The following is a 15,800-nucleotide window of genomic DNA, read 5'->3' on the forward strand; positions in this document are numbered from 1 at the left end:
GGAGAGGGGGGACGGACTGGCCGGATGGGGTCCGGCTTAGGGCCCCGTACCCCCCACTGATGCTCTATCCAGGCTAGATGTCTCCAGCATCAGGGGACCTGGATTTGTGTGCACTGGGGTGGTTCTCACGCCAGGAAGGTCCCTCTGGCAGGTCCGTGGTGCCCTCGTTTTGCATCAGGACCCCCCTCGGATGCTCTGAGCCACCCTCCTCAACCCGGATCTAAAACCTGGGACACAGCTATCAGGCCAGCCTCTCTCTCCACCCCACCCCCTCTTTCTGGCGTCCATCCCCTCCCGAACACCACCTCTGCTGCTGCCTCTGGCTGTGGACCTGCACCTCTTCCCCATCCCCGCCAGACCTGCGGAGCTGAGTGAACCTGGATGAGAGCCCCCACCCACAACCTGGGGCTCTCCCAGGCCATGGCCCGCGTGCTCCCAGGGAGGAGCCCCGGACCCTGAACATCTGCTAGAGGTTTGGCAGAGGCCCCGAGGGGACCGTGTCTTCTGAGGACAAAAGGCGGCGGCCAGCAGGCAGACAGGGAGGTGGGGAGGGGGTGCAGGAGAGGACTGGCAGCCAGGAGGGCAGACGGGTAGCAGGGGCCAGCGCTGGCCCCCCTCCCAGCTTGGCAGAGGCATGAAGATGGGGGTGGGAGTGTGTAGTGGGGGAAGCACCTGCCGGGACCCCCACCTGCCAGCTAGTTGGATACCCCAAGGCTGTGTGCTGTCCACCTGGTGTTCCCCAACACCCTCAGCCCTGCCCAGTGCACCCCTCTGGTGCCTGCTTTCCCTGATGCCTGCGATTTAGACCAGCCCGGCTGTATCCACGGCAACAGAAGCAGGAGTGTCACTGGCCGCCAGACACTGAGGGTCCCACAATGTGACCTGGGCTGTGATTTATCCTGGGTGAGACAGCTTGAGCCCCCATCCTGGATTCCAAGATATTCCTGCTGAGAAAGCCCAGGTAAGCAGTCAGCATCTCTCCACCAGGGATGGGGGCTGGGAGTTCTCTTCTTTCACCCCACACATATTTCAGAGTCTCCATCACTGCCATGCTCTCTGTCTCTCTCTGACTCTGTTAGTCTCTCTCTCTCTCTCTCTCTGTCTCTCTCTCTCTGTCTCTCTCTCTCTCTGTCTCTCTCTCTCTGTCTCTCTCTGTCTCTGTCTCTCTGTGTGTGTGTCTCTGTGTGTGTGTGTGTGTGTGTGTGTGTGTGTGTGTCCATTACAGGGTCTACATGGGCCTGGAGACTTCTCACCTTCCCCAATCTCAAATGTCCCATGAGAAAGGGAACCACCACCTGTTTCTTCTCACAGGGTCTGTTTGTATCACTGTGGTCGTGTTTGGGCATGAAACTGTGTTTATATTTCCTTGTGTGCTAGCTGTGGAAGGGATGCCTGGCAGCCCGGCTGTGTTCCCCTCACAATGCCTGCACCCTGGGCAGGCTCAGCCTCTTGCAGCTGCCTCCTCTTTTTCTCCCTCCTCCTCCACTCTCCTCCAGGATCCTTGGCCTGCTTGCAGTGTGTGTGTGTGTGTGTGTGTGTACCTTTGTAGTAAGCAGGTGGGTAAACATGACAGACAAACTGCTCCCGGTCCAGACCACCCCCCACCTTCCTTCCTTCCTTCTTTCCTTCTTTCTTCCCTCCCTCCCTCCCTTCTCTCTCTCCCTTCCTCCCTCCCTCCCTTCTCCTCCCCTATCTCTCCCCACAGGTAGCACAGACTTTTGCTCACTCACCACTGAAAATATTGCTGACTGCTGGCTAGGGAGAGGAAGCCACTGTAGGGCTAAAGGAAGGTGAGATGGAGGTTGGGAGCACTTCCAGGCCCTAGGCTGCCTGATTGCTCTGTGGGGGCAAAGACCTAGCCCTTTGACAGCTTGCAGGAGCCAGGCACAACATGGCCATTCCCAGAGTGTGGGCCCCAGTCTCCATCACAAGGCTCTCTATCTCTGTTTCAGATGCCTATGTTGTGCCTGGGACCCCCAGATCTCATGGCCTTGTGCACAATGGCCAGAGGTCCCCATATCTGGAGGGGCAGGAAAACCTAGTACATGGAGAATGTGGATTCTCCCAGGGACACTTCTACCAACTACTAGCTCTGCGACTTTAGTGGAAGCATGCCATTTATTGAGCCTCGGTTTTCCCATCTGTCAAAGAGACTGGTAGCCCTTCCTTCATGAGCGTGTGTAGGGATTGAATGAGTTGGTGCATGTAAATAATGTGCATAGAGGTGGCACTGAAGTAATGTCAGCAAAGCTCATGGTCAATATTGTTGCTGATTATTTATGATTAATAATGTTATTGATTATTTGGGGGGATTGGTCCTTCTTTTCCAGGGTCTTAGCAGACATCTGGGGAGGGCATCAGGTGGGGAAATAATAAAGGAGTGGAGGGGAAGCAGGAAAAGCTCCCTATTGTCACTTCTCATTTGTAGGGAATGATAAGTGGTAGTTATGGGCAGAGCCTCCCATCCTCACCCCACTCTAGACTTCTTTCCCTGCACTTGCCCCTGTTTGTGCACACACATACACACACATGCAGTGGCTTAAGCCCCCATGAGCCAGTAGAGGCCTGGCTTGCAGCCAGCAGCATTCCTGGCCCTGGTGATGTATGCGTCTCCCCGTTGAGGGGAGACTTGGCAAGAGTTTGGCCTGTGGTCAGTGGTTGGCAGGGCCTGGAGACAAGCCTAAAGCTTCTGAGATCACAGGGCTTCAGGTAGAGCTGGGGTGTGGCTCATATACCAGCCAGACCTGTGGGGGACGGGTCCCAGGGAATTGCTTGCCTAGAGCCTGAGGTGAGGGAAGAATGGGGTCTGCTGGCTGGTTTCCAGGTGTGGACATATGGTGAAATACAAAGTGAGGAGTCCGTGGCCAGGGGAAGAGGAGGAGGGGAAAAACTGAGGCCCGAAGATCCTCTCTGTAGGCGAAGGGAGGGGTGGAGCTTTTAGGTATAGAGTAGACTTTTCTGAAGAAGAATTTGGTGGAAGGGAGAGGACCCAGTCTATGGTCTAGAGGTATGGTGTTCTACTGAAAATGTGTGTCTGAGTGTGCAGTCTGTGAGTGTAACTGTTCGTGGTCACTGTGGATGTATATTCGTGTGTGTGAGCAGGCCATGTAATGGCATGTGAGTGAGTGTGTGGGTGTCTGGGTAGGCTTGTGTGTGTACAGGGGATGAGTATGACTTTGCATGTCTGTCTGGGTAAGCAAATGGGCATGTTGGAATCTGAGCCTGAGTGTGGGTGTGTTCCTCTGAGCCAATAGGCCTGTTGAATGTCTGGTTGTATATGTGTGTGTATCAGTTTGTCTTTGTGTGTACATGTCTGTTGTATATGTATGAATGTATTGGTTTCAGAATGCCAGGGTATGCATGTCCAATTAGGTGAATGCCTAGTTGTATCTGATTTGGTATACTGGTGTATACCCATATGTGTATGAGTGTAGGTGCACCTAAATGGTGTGTTTGTGAGTGTAAGGACGTGTGTGTGTTCGTGCATGTATGAGAGAGTATATGTGTGACCATGCTTCTGTGTGGGCATGTCTGTCCTATATTTATGAGTAGGCCTGTGAACTTGCGTGAGTGTCTATGTAGATTCTCCAGCATTTAGAATTACATATATGTCTGTGTGTGCATGTTTGAGTGTGTATCACCTATAGACAAACCCGTACGTCCACATCTGATTAGGGAAATGTGAGTGTAGGTAGGCATTTTAGTATAAGGAGATCGTGTGGATAGAGGAGAGTATGTAAATGAAAATATATTTTGTGGGTATGCACATTTGATTATGTGTATGAGTATGGCTGTGGGATGTGTATGCCTGTACACACACACACGGCTGTGTGCATAGGTGAATCAATGTATTGGTATATATGTCAAATTGTGTGTGTGTGTGCACTGTTGGGTATGAGTGCATGTCTGACTGTAGCATGCATGAGTAACTACATACATGTAGTGCATGCATGACTGTGAGTGTGTGTATGCTAGTATGTGTGAACATCTGTGTGTGTTTCATTGAACGTGTCTGTGTATATGGGTGTGTGTTTATGCACATTTAAGTGTGTGTGTGTGTGTGTGTGTGTGTGTATGTGAATATGCCTGTGTATATGGCTGTTTGAATGTACAGGTGTGTGGATGTACCAGTTTGTACAGTTCTAATTATATGCGTGTGTGTTTGTGTTTATATATCTTTGTTTTGGAGCTTGAGTTGTAGAACAATGTAAGTAAATGTATGTACATGCCATTCTCGACCTCTAAGTGTGTTTGAGTGTGTATATATTTAGGAGAATGCCTTTGCCTGTGTGTGTCTGTGATGAGTGTGGGTCAATTCTTGTGCAAGCCAAGTGTAGTGGCTTATGCCTATAATCCCAACACTTTGGGCGGCTGAGCTAAGAGGACTGCTTGAGGCCAAGAGTACAAGACCAGCCTGGGCAACATAGTGAGACCTCGTGTCTACAAAAAAATTTAAAAATCAGCCAGGTGTGGTGGCGTGTGTTTGTAGTCTCAGCTATTCAGAAGGCTGATGTGGAAGGATCACCTGAGCCCAGGAGTTTAAGGCTACAGTGAGCTGTGATCATGCCACTGCACTCCAGCCGGGGTAACAGAGTGAAACTCCAGATCAAAAACAAAAAAAATTCTTCCTGTGCAGATGTACAGGTGTGTATATGTGAGTGTATTTCTATGTGTGCATGAGTGTGAATATGCCTTTGTGTCTAAGTCCATTTGTGGGAATAAATGATTTTTTTGTTATTTTTGTAGCTTCTCTATGGGTATATGAGCATGTGGGAATATACTTGGTGTAATGTGATAGTGTAACTGTATTTTGTAAATATATTTGCATTTCTATGTCTGTGTACATATGGGAATTGAGTGGACAACTCTATGTGCATGTAAATATGCTCAGAGGTGTACATGTCCAGTTGTGCGTACAAATCTATGTGTTAGAATTTCTGCATATGTATAATCATCTCACTTATAAGCATGTATCTGGGTGTTTCTTTGTGTAACTATGTCTACACAGGTATGTGAGTGTATGTAAATATACTTATGTGATCATGTGTGAGTGTGTGTGTGTACACATTTGGGAGCTTTCCTCTCTAGATCCATGTTTGCTCATCATCTCCTTGGGTGTGATACAGACTGTCTATGAATGTGTGAAACAATGCCTGTGTGCACACCTGTGTTTGTGAGTGAACGTCTGCTATTCATGGGCATTATGTCATATGAATGTGTGTCATGTATGTATGCCTGTGTTTGAGAGTAAATGAATGTACACGTGTGTGAGCAAATACAATATGAGTGTGCATTTCTGTGAATATACCCATGTATAGAAATAAGTGTAGGCATTTGTGTATGTGCCTGTCTGATGGTGGGTGTGAGAGAGAGATACTTGGCCTTGGTTCTGTGCACATGGGCCTTATCAATGAGAGAGTGATAAGGAAGGGTACTTATGAATCTGTGTGACTCTGGGTGTACCTCAGCATTTATTCATGTGTGTGTCTGAGAGTCAGTGATGCCCTGCTAGACCATGTCTGTCTGTAACTGTGTAGGTATCCTACAGATTGGCAGGCTATGACACCTGAGCAGTCCATGATCCCCCTTCTAGGGCCTTTCTGGCCTTGACCATGTGTTGGGCTTTTGTGGGAGTCCCAGGACAATTCCTGTCATCATTTACACACAAGAAGAGGGAGCCAATCATGGATGATGTCCTACTGCGGAAAAGAGGCCTGTGACTTCTTTAGAAAAAGATTCCTGGAAACACAAAGACCTCCCTTCTCATTCCCCTACCATCAAAGGCTCAGGGCAGAATGGCATTATATGATATTGAGGGTTGGCAAATGGTTTTACTGAGAGCACCCAAATTATGCCATCCAGGTAGAAATTTAGATGTGAATGTGTATGTGTAAGAGAAAGTATATCTTAGTAGCGTGTGTGTGTGTGTGTGTGTGTGTGTGTGTGGTGAGAGAGAGAGAAGGATGTGGATTGTGTGTATGTAAGAGAAAGTACGGAGTTTTCTGGGTAGGGTGTGGATGTGAGACATTTGGGTGTATTCGAGAAGGGAGAGTGAGTGTGGTTGTACATAAAGTGGCCTATTTGGGTGGAGGATAGTATGAGTGAGAGTTGGGGTGGGAATATGTGAGGATATGCATATATGGGTGGTGTGGGAGTATGGGTGTATCTGAATGGTGGAGGGGTATCTGGAAGATATGTGTGTTTAATAGTGTGGCTGTATCTGTGCTGTGTGTGTAAGAGAGTATGGATGTTTTCTGAGTAGAGTGTATACATGAGGGATTATGGGTGTAGAAGGAGATTCAAGTGTGTAGGCATATGGATGATGATATGTAAGTGAGTGAGAGCACAATGGTGATGAAAATATGCAATAGGGTATAATGTGATTGTGTGTGTAAGAGAGAATTTGGGCACATCGGAGTGAGGGTGAGGGTATATGTGAGTGTGTATGTAATTGGGGGTGTCTATGGATAGTGTGAGGTTGTATCTGGCTGAGATGTACCTGGTGTGTATGAGAGAGTATGCGTATATCTGCGTTGTGCATGTGGAGTGTGGGAAGATCTGGATGGTGGCAATTAAGAGAGAGTGGGGGTCTGGATTGTGTGTGTGTGTAAGAGAGAGTAGGGTTGTTTCTGAATGTGGTAGGGTGGTAAGGATGTGAGTATGGATGTCTCTGGTGGGAGGAGTATGTTTGTGTATCTGGATGGGATGTGAGAGTTTTGGTTTAACTGGGCTGGGGATAAGTGTCAGTGTAGTGGGAGTGTGTGTGAGGTATGGGTGTACCTGGATGCTGTGTGAAAGAGAAAGTGTGTGGGCTGTGTGTGAGACAGTGTGTGGATGTATTGGGCATGGAGTGGGTTTGAATGTGGGGATATCTGGATGGTGGACAAGTGAGAGCATGAATATATTTGAGTGATGGCAGGGGTCCCCAACCTTTCTGGCATCAGGGACTGGCTTTGTGGAAAACAATTTTTCCACAGGCCGGGGGCAGGGAGAATGGTTTTGGGATGGCTCAAGGACATAACATTTATTGTGCACTTTATTTCTATTGTTATTACATTGTAATATATAATGAAATAATTATACAACTCATCGTTTTAAAAAAAGAGGCACGGGTGGAAGTGGTAAATAAAATAATGGGCAGGCCATGCGCAGACTAAAATAAGTGTCGGGTTCTGACTTAAAGCCTGCTACCAGATACAGCTGTACAATTGAAGTACATCAGCTCACTTGCCACTTATTGATAGGCTTTTTTTAAAAAACTTTATTTTATGGGCCAGACTCGGTAGCTCAGCCTGTAATCCCAGCACTTTGGGAGGCCAAGGCGAGTGGATTGCCTTAGCCCGTGGGCTCGAGACCCACCTGGGCAACTTGTTGAGACCTTGTCTCTACAATAAATCAAAAATTAACCGGGCGTGGTAGCGCGCGCCTGTAGTTCCAGCTACTTGGAAGGCTGAGGCAGAAGGATCGCCGGAGCCCAACAGTTCGAGGCTGCAGTGGCCAGGAGCGTGCCACTGCACTCCAGTCTGGGCAACAGAGTGCGTCTCCAACTCAAAAAAAAAACTTTATTTTATTATAAAGATGTGAGGAACAAGTAATGTATATGCAGGTGAAGTTTGGGCCTCCAACTGGTCCTCACTTCAGGATGAGGTATTCTTTGTGTTGTTATGTGCCCCTCTTCCCTCCCTCTCCTTGCAGTGTCCCATGACTGCCAATCCCTCCCTTGTGTTATTGTGGTTAAAGTACTGATAGGGTTTCGATATGTGTCTGCAAGCAATTGATTTATTATGGACTCTGTGCAGTCAAACCTCACTGCTAATATTAATGTGTGTTTTCAGCTGCTCCCCAGCGCTAGCATCACCTCCTCAGCTCCACGTCAGATCATCAGGCATTAGATTCTTATAAAGAGTGTGCAATCTAGATCCCCCACATGTGAAATTAACAATAGGGTTTCACACTCCTATGAGAATCTAATGCTGCTGTTGATCTGACAGGAGGCAGAGCTCAGGTGGTAATGCGAATGATGGGGAGTGGTTGTAAATACAGGTGAAACCTCACTTGCTTGCCCACTGCTCACCTCCTGCTGCGCAGCCCAGTTCCTAACAGGTCACAGACTGATACCAGTCTGTGGTCCGGGAGTTGGGGACCCCTGCAGTAAGGTATATCTGGATGGGGTGTGATGAGAGCTGTGGTTGTGTATCTGTGTGGAGAGTATGTGTATAACTGGATGGGGTGTATATGAAAGAGAGTTTGGGGCACATCTGAGTGGAGTGTGGGAGAGCACCTAGGTAGTTTGGAGGGCATGAGAACATGGGTGTATCTGGGGAGAGGGGTGTGTGGAAAGGTATACCCAGATGGCGTGTGTGAGAGTTGATTATGTCTGGGTGGGATGTGTGTGTGGATGTAGATGTATCTAGAGTGTGTGTGTAGCTTTGAGTGGATCTCAACGGTCTATATGGAATGACTCTGAATGATGATGAAAGAATGAGAGGGTGGCTATATCTGAGTAGGGCTATGGTCTGTGGTGTGTGTGTGTGTGTTTGTGTGTGTAAGTATGCATGTGCATATGTACAGATGTCTGAGAAAGAGAGCATGTGAGAAAGCATGGGTGTCCAGTTGGATAAGATTTGTGTGTGAGTATTGGTTATCTGCATTATGTGTAGGAAGTATGTGAGTGATATGTGTGTCTGTGTGTGTGGATGTACTTAAGTTGGGAATTTGTGGGTGTGAGTATCTGGGTGGGGTGTTTGTAAGTGCAGTGCTTTGGAAGGTATGTGTGTCATTATGACTGTGTCTTGATACTGTGTGTGTGTGAGAGACAGATTGTTGGTATGCCTGGGTCAGGTAGGAGGGCTCTGAGTTTGGGTGGGGTATAAATTTGAGTGTATCTCAGTGGTGTATGTGAGAGTGTGGGCGTACTGAGTTGAAAATTTGTATAAGTGTGGCTGTGTCTGGGTGGAGTGCCTGTGAGTGTAAGTGGATTTGAGGTGTGTGTATTTAGATGGGATTTATGTGAGAGAGTCTGGGTGTATTGGTGTTGGGGATATGTGTGAAAGTGGGAGTATCTGACTGGTGTGTGTGAGAAGAACGTGAACATATCTGGGTTGGAGAGTGTGAGAGTGTGAGTATATCTAACACCCACTAAGACCACTGTCTAAGATCTGTAGGATGTGAGCAGGGCTTGACCTATGTCTGAATGTCTATATGGCCACATATCAGGATGTCTGGGCAGTGCGTGAGAGTGTATCAGTGAATCGGTGTGGGGTATGTGAGTGTGGATGAATCTGGAAAGTGTGCATCTGGATAGTGTGTGCAAGTATTTGGGTGGGGAATGTATCTGAGAATGTGAATGTATCTGTGAGTATGTAGGAGATGTATCTGAATGTTTTGTGTGTTCAATGGTGTAGGTGTGTCTGGGTAGGGTGTGTGATTTGGGCATATATAAATGTGTATATATTTCCTAGGGCATATATAATTCTGCTGGAACATCTATAAATGTGAACATGTCCATGTTTGTCTATGTAAGTGACTAGGTGCATGTGGTAGCAATTTGTACTTGAGTGTGCCAGTAAATGGGACCTAGCTTGTGTGGGCATGTGCTTATGCCAGAGTGGAGTGTGTCTGTACTTGTGTGTAAGGTGAGTGTCTTTCTATATGTAGGATCTGCAAGGTCTCTGGAGGCAGCCTCTGGGTTTGAATCCTTGTTCTGCCATTTATTATCTGTGTAGCTTTGAGCAAGCCACCTAACCTCAAGAAGGTCCCAGTGCCCTAAAATAAATAAATAAATAAATAAATAAAGTCTCACTATATTGCGAGGCTGGCCTCAAACTCCTGGCCTAAAACAATCCTCCTGCCTTGGCCTCCTAAGTAGCTAGGACTACAGGCATGTACCACTGCGCCTGGCTGAAACCCCAGTGTCTTATCTGTAAGGTGAGAGTAATACTATTACCTTTCTCACAGGGTGAGGATTGGATGAGTTAATATGTGAAAAGCACTTGGAACAGTGTCTGGCATATCATGGGGCCTCTGTGCCATATAATGTGTTACCTATTACTGTAATGATTAACTGTGCCAGTGTGTAAGTAATGGTGTGTCCACCTGCAAGTGGGAAGGGAGTTTCTGTGTGCATATTTGCCCTATTATCCATGTCTATGTGTATGCGTGAGAGAGTGAGCATATCCTGATTGCATGTGAGTGTATGTTTGTACATGAAAGTGAGATTGTACTTAATAGGTGTCCCAGTGTGCATATAGAACCATGGGCATGTGAAAAAGGAAGTATGTGTTCAGGGGGTGGATGAAAGGGGTCAGCCCTGTGTGTATATTTCCCAGGGCACACATATTTAGGCGTATGAGTGGGTGGTAGTGTAGTGTATGTATGAGTGTGAATGTTACCTGCATAGTGTGTGTGTCTGCATATGTGAACATGCTTCTGTCTGTATGTGTGTGTGTGTGCATGCCAGTGTGTTTTACTCTGACTATGCAAACAGGATTGTAGGGGTCGGTATGTAAATGTGTGTGTGTGAATCTCTGTTGTGAGTGTCTATATATGTCAGAAGGCTTGTATTCAGGTTTATATGTGATGATGCAGGTGAATGTGTGTGTGTGTATAAAGGACTCGTTTCTATATGGCCATGTATCAGGATGTGTGTATCTATGTCTGTCTTGTGTGTGTATCTGTAGCTATGAATGAGTGTGTGCATCTGAGGGTTTGTGTTCCTCTGTATGTATAAGCCTTGGTAGCTATGTGGGTGTATATGTGTGAGTGTGCATTGCTCTACATGCCTGCTTATCACTGTGTGTGTATCAGTGAACCTGAGTGATGTGCCTGTACATCTGAGCTTGTCTATACTGTGTGTATATGTATGTGAGCCGGGGCAGATTTGTGAAAATGACTTTGTATAAGATAGTGGTTAATTTCAGTATAAGAGCCAGTATGGGTGGGGCACGGGAGGGCCTGGATATGTAGGATGAGAGCAGGACTTGACTTATGTCTAAAGGTCAGTTCTCGTGTCTATGCATGTAAGACTGTATCTGTACCTACACATATGCCTAACTGTTTCTTTGTAGACAATGAGGGGAGTATGTGCTTATAAAAGTGCCTGATTGGCCGGGCTTGGTGGCCCAGCCTGCAATCCCAGCACTTTGGGAGGCCAAGGAGAGTGGATTGCCTAAGCCCACAGGCTCGAGAGCAGCCTGGGCAACTTGGCGAGACCTCGTCTCTACAATAAATCAAAAAAATTAACCGGGCATGGTAGTGCACACCTGTAATTGGAAGGCTGAGGTGGAAGGATTGCTGGAGCCCAGCAGGTCGACACTGGGGTAGCCGCCACTGCACTCCAGCCTGGGTGACTGAGTGAGACTCCAACTCAAAAAAAAAAGTGTCTGATTGTGTTTATCAGCTGGTGTAAGTCTGGATGTGTGTGCAAATTTGAATTTCCATGTACACATGTTCCCATGTGTACATATTATTTCTGTGCAATGTGACTTTGTTAGGGCATTCACAACCTGATCAATGTGAAATTTTTGTATAGCACACTAGAATAAACTGTAGAGGATTTAGGGGTACTAGGGTTTGGCAAAAATAAATGTCTTACTTTTTCATATTATACAATTGTGGGAAGAAAAAATGCAAAGTTTTGAGGGAGTTATTAAATATTGAATTAGTATACAACTTTCAAATGAAATCTTTTCACAATTTTTTCATGACACATTTGAGCTCACTTCTAGGAACATGTCTTCATCCGTTTTGTGCTGCTATAACAGAATACCTGATTCTGGGTAATTTATAAAGAACAGAGGCTAGATGTAGTGGCTCACTCATGTTATCCCAGCATTTTGAGAGGCCGAGGCAAGAGGATTGCTTGAGCCTGGGAGTTTGAAACCAGCCTAGGCAACATAGCGAGACCTTGTCTCTACAAAAAACTTTAAAATGAGCTGGGCATGGTGGTGCATGCCTGTGGTCCTGGCTACTCAGGAGGCTAAAGCAGAAAAATCACCTGGGCCCAGGAGGTCTAGACAGCAGTGAGCCATGATCATGCCATGGATCCAGCCTGGATGATGGAGTGAGACCCCCAACTCAACAACAGAAAAAAAACAGAGATTTATTTTTTCACAATTCTGGAGGCTGGGGTCTGCATCTGGCAAGGATTTCTGCTGCATCATTTCATGGAGAACATGCTTGTGTGTATGAGAGAGAAAAGAGATGAGAACAGAGAAAGAGAACAGAGAGGGGAAGAGGGGAAGAGAGGAAGGGAGGAAGGGAGGAAGAGAGAGATTGTGTGTGTGTGTGTGTGTGTGTGTGTGTGAGAGAGAGAGAGAGAGAGAATGAGAGAGAGAGAAGAGAAAGGGGCTGAACTCATTCTTTTATAAGGAATTTCTCCCCAGATAACTAACCTACTCCTTCAAAAACAGTATTAATCCATTCATGAGGACAGGACCTTCATGACCTCACCTCTTGAAGGTCCCACTTTTCAACACTGCTGCATTGGGGCTTAAGTTTTCAACACATAAACTTTGGAAAACACATTCAAGCAATAGCATTTGGCCCTAGCCTCCGAAATTCATGTCCTTCTCACATGCATGTATTAATTCCATCCCAATCACCCCCAAAGTCTTAACTCATTTAAACACTAACTCAAAAGTCCAGAGTCCAGAATCTCATTTGAATTATATATGAATGACACTCCAGATGCAATTCATCTTGAGGCAAATTCCTTTCCAGCTCTGAGCCTATGAAATTGGCAAATTGTGTTCCTCCAAAATACAGTGGTGGGACAGGTATGGGATAGACATTTCCATTCTACAAAGGAGGGTTAGGCAAGAAGAAAGGTGTAACTGGTCCCAAGTAAGTCCAAAACCCAACAGAGAAAGCAATATTAAGTCTTAAAACTAGAAAAGAATCTCCTATGACTCTGTCCTGTGTCCTGGACACACTAGGGCTAAGGTGGGGCCCCCAAGGCCTCAGGCAGCCCCATCCCTATGGCTTTGCTTGGCTCAGTCCACCCAGTAGCTCTTACAGATTGCCATCTCATGCCTGCAGCTTTCCCAGGCTGGAGTTGCATGTTTGTGGTCCTACAGTTCTGTGGTCTTGGAGGTTGCCCCATTCCCACAGCTTCACTAGGCATTACCCTATAGTGGGAACTCTGCAGTGGCTCTGCCCCTGTGACAAGTCTCTGGCCTGGGTCCCCAGGCTGTTTAAGACATCCTTTGAAACCTAGGTGGAGACTGCTATGGCCTCATAGCTCTTGCATTCTGCACGCTTGTAGAATTAGTGCAATGTGCAGAACTTAAAGCTTGTTCCTTCTGGAGCATAGGTCAAGCCACATCTGGACCCGCTTGAGCCATTGGCTGAGGCAGCTGAGGGGTGCTGCTCCAGAATTTGAGGAGCAGAGTCCCAAGGTGGTGCAGGACAGTGAATGCTGAGGTCCCACAGGCACCTCTCGGGAAACCTTGCTCTCAAAATAGCTTGCCTCAAAGATCTCTGAAATGCCTTCGGGGTCATTCTCCCATTGCCTTGATGAATAGAACCTGGCTTTCTTCTATCCATATTAGTCTCTTTAGTAAATGGTGACTTGACCTTAGTATTCTCTCCTGAACATATTTTTTATTATTCTTTGCATGGCCAGGCTGAGAGTTTTTCAAATCTTTCCATTTTGCTTCACTTTTAATTATAAATTCCATCTTTAAATCATTTCCCTTTTTCTCGTTTTACTAAAAGCAGCCAAAAGAAGTCATGCAGCACCTTGAACACTTTGCTGCTTAGATATTTATTCTGCCAGATATCCTAGTCTTCACTCTTAAGTTCCACCTTATACAAAGTCCTAGGACAAGGGCTCGATTCCACCAAGTTCTTTGCAACTATACAATAAGGATATACTCCAGTTTCTTTCTTTTTTTTTTTTGAGTTGGAGTCTCACTCCATTGCCCAGGCTGGAGTGCAGTGACATGCTCACGGCCACCCCAGCGTCAACCTGCTGGGCTCCAGCAATCCTTCCGTCTCAGCCTTCCAAGTAGCCAGAACTACAGGCATGCGCTACCACACCTGGCTAATTTTTTGAGTTATTGTAGAGACGAGGTCTTGCCAAGTTGCCCAGGCTGGTCTCAAACCCGCGGGCTCAGGCAATCCACTCGCCTCGGCCTCCCAAATTGCTGGGATTACAGGCTGAGTCACTGAGCCCGACCCCAGTTTTATTTTTGTCTGAGACCTCATCAGTTTTATTTTGTCTGAGACCTTCACTGTATACATTGATACATACTTCTACCAACATTCTGAGAGATTCTCCCTACAACTCTTGTCTTCTTTTGAGTCCTCACCATCATTGCCTGTAATGCTCCTTGCATAGTAATCTGGCTTTTTCTAGTCTGCTTTTCTGAATTCTTTCAGCCTCTACCCATTACCCAGATCCGAAACCACTTCTACATTTTCAAGCATTTGTTATAGCAGCAGCCTCACTTCTGGTACCAATGTTCTGTCTTAGTCCATTTTGTGCCACATAACAGAATACCCAAGACAGGGTACTTTATAAAGAAAAGAAATTTCTTTATTTTTTGGGCGGGGGGCGGGGTCAGAGTCTTACTTTGTCACCCAGGCTGGTCTCAAACTCCTGACCTCAAGCAATCCTCCCACCTCAGCCTCCCAAAGTGCTGGGATTACAGGAGTGAGCCACCATGCCCAGCCTATTTCTTACAGTTCTGGAGCCTGAGAAGTCCAAGGTTGAGGGGCCCATATCTGACAAGGGCCTTCTTACTGGTAGAAGGTGAGAGAAAGAGAGAGGGAGAGACACGAAGAGGGCCAAACTCATAATTTATCACCCACTCCAGTGATTACTAACCCACTCCTGTGACAACAGCATTAATTAATTTATGAAGGCAGAGCTCTCATGACCTCATCGCCTCTTAAAGGTCCCACATCTCAACACTGCTGCATTGGGAATTAAGCTCCCAACACATGAACTTTGGAGGACACATTCAAACCATAGCAGAACATAACTTTTTAATTCTCTGATATGCATTTGTAGTGGTCAACATTTGTGTCCACTTCTTCTGAGCCTTTGGTCATGACTGCCTTGCTTTATTTTATGGTCATTTGATTCATTTATGGTCATTTTAATCTTGATTTGGTAAATCTACTGGTGCTGAGCATAGATCTTCTACATCAAGTTATTGTGTTTCCTACTGAAAGCCCAAACAAAACAAATGAAGCAAATAACAATTGGTAGTTTTGACATGGTTAGAAACTTCCATTGTGGCCTGAAACTTCTTAATTTTGGAAGGCACATTGTTGAAGGTAAGACTTGTTCCATGGAGGCTGTTCAGTCACAACCAGTTTGCCCTACTGTCTTTATTAATTAGCTTGGACGTAAAGAATGTTCTGCACATCACAAAACTCCCCTCAAAAGCATGAACTTTGAGGTCATCAGGTACCATTTTGGTTTCTCTGAAACATCAGGTGCATTTTCCAATGTTTGAATATGGCTGGTACTTTCACACTATACCAGTTTTTCTTAAGAAATGAAACTGCTGTTTGTTTGTGCCTCCCTTTTCCATTTCCCTTTTGTTACTTGTTCTTGCCATGACCAGGCAGAGATCAAGGTCTTATTCTTGAAATAGCTACATGATCTCTTCTCTCTCTTCGTAGTCACCATCAACAGGAAACTGCTTGCATAAGTAGGTTGCAGCAAATAGTCAAAGAGCATTTTTTTCTGATTAAAACTCCTTTCTTACCAGTAGTCAGAATTTGGATAATTTGTAGTATTTGAATTTCGTGCCTCAAAGGAAAGATTCTTCCTTTTTTTTTTTTTT

The 15,800-nt window shown here is 46.1% G+C and overlaps 1 protein-coding gene across 1 annotated transcript in view; it reads left to right on the top strand.

Annotated features, from left to right (window-relative positions):
* The first annotated feature begins 238 nt into the window (after positions 1-238).
* Positions 239-15,800, top strand: part of GPR173 (G protein-coupled receptor 173) — a 26,548-nt gene continuing 10,986 nt past the window's right edge. The window contains exon 1 of the mRNA XM_008051855.2: positions 239-961. The gene's annotated coding sequence lies outside the window, so the exon portion shown is untranslated. The remainder of the gene's footprint in view (positions 962-15,800) is intronic.

Source organism: Carlito syrichta, unplaced genomic scaffold (genome assembly GCF_000164805.1).
Source record: "Carlito syrichta isolate Samal-C Ts95f unplaced genomic scaffold, Tarsius_syrichta-2.0.1 Scaffold67773, whole genome shotgun sequence".
NCBI classification, from domain to species: Eukaryota; Metazoa; Chordata; class Mammalia; order Primates; family Tarsiidae; genus Carlito; species Carlito syrichta.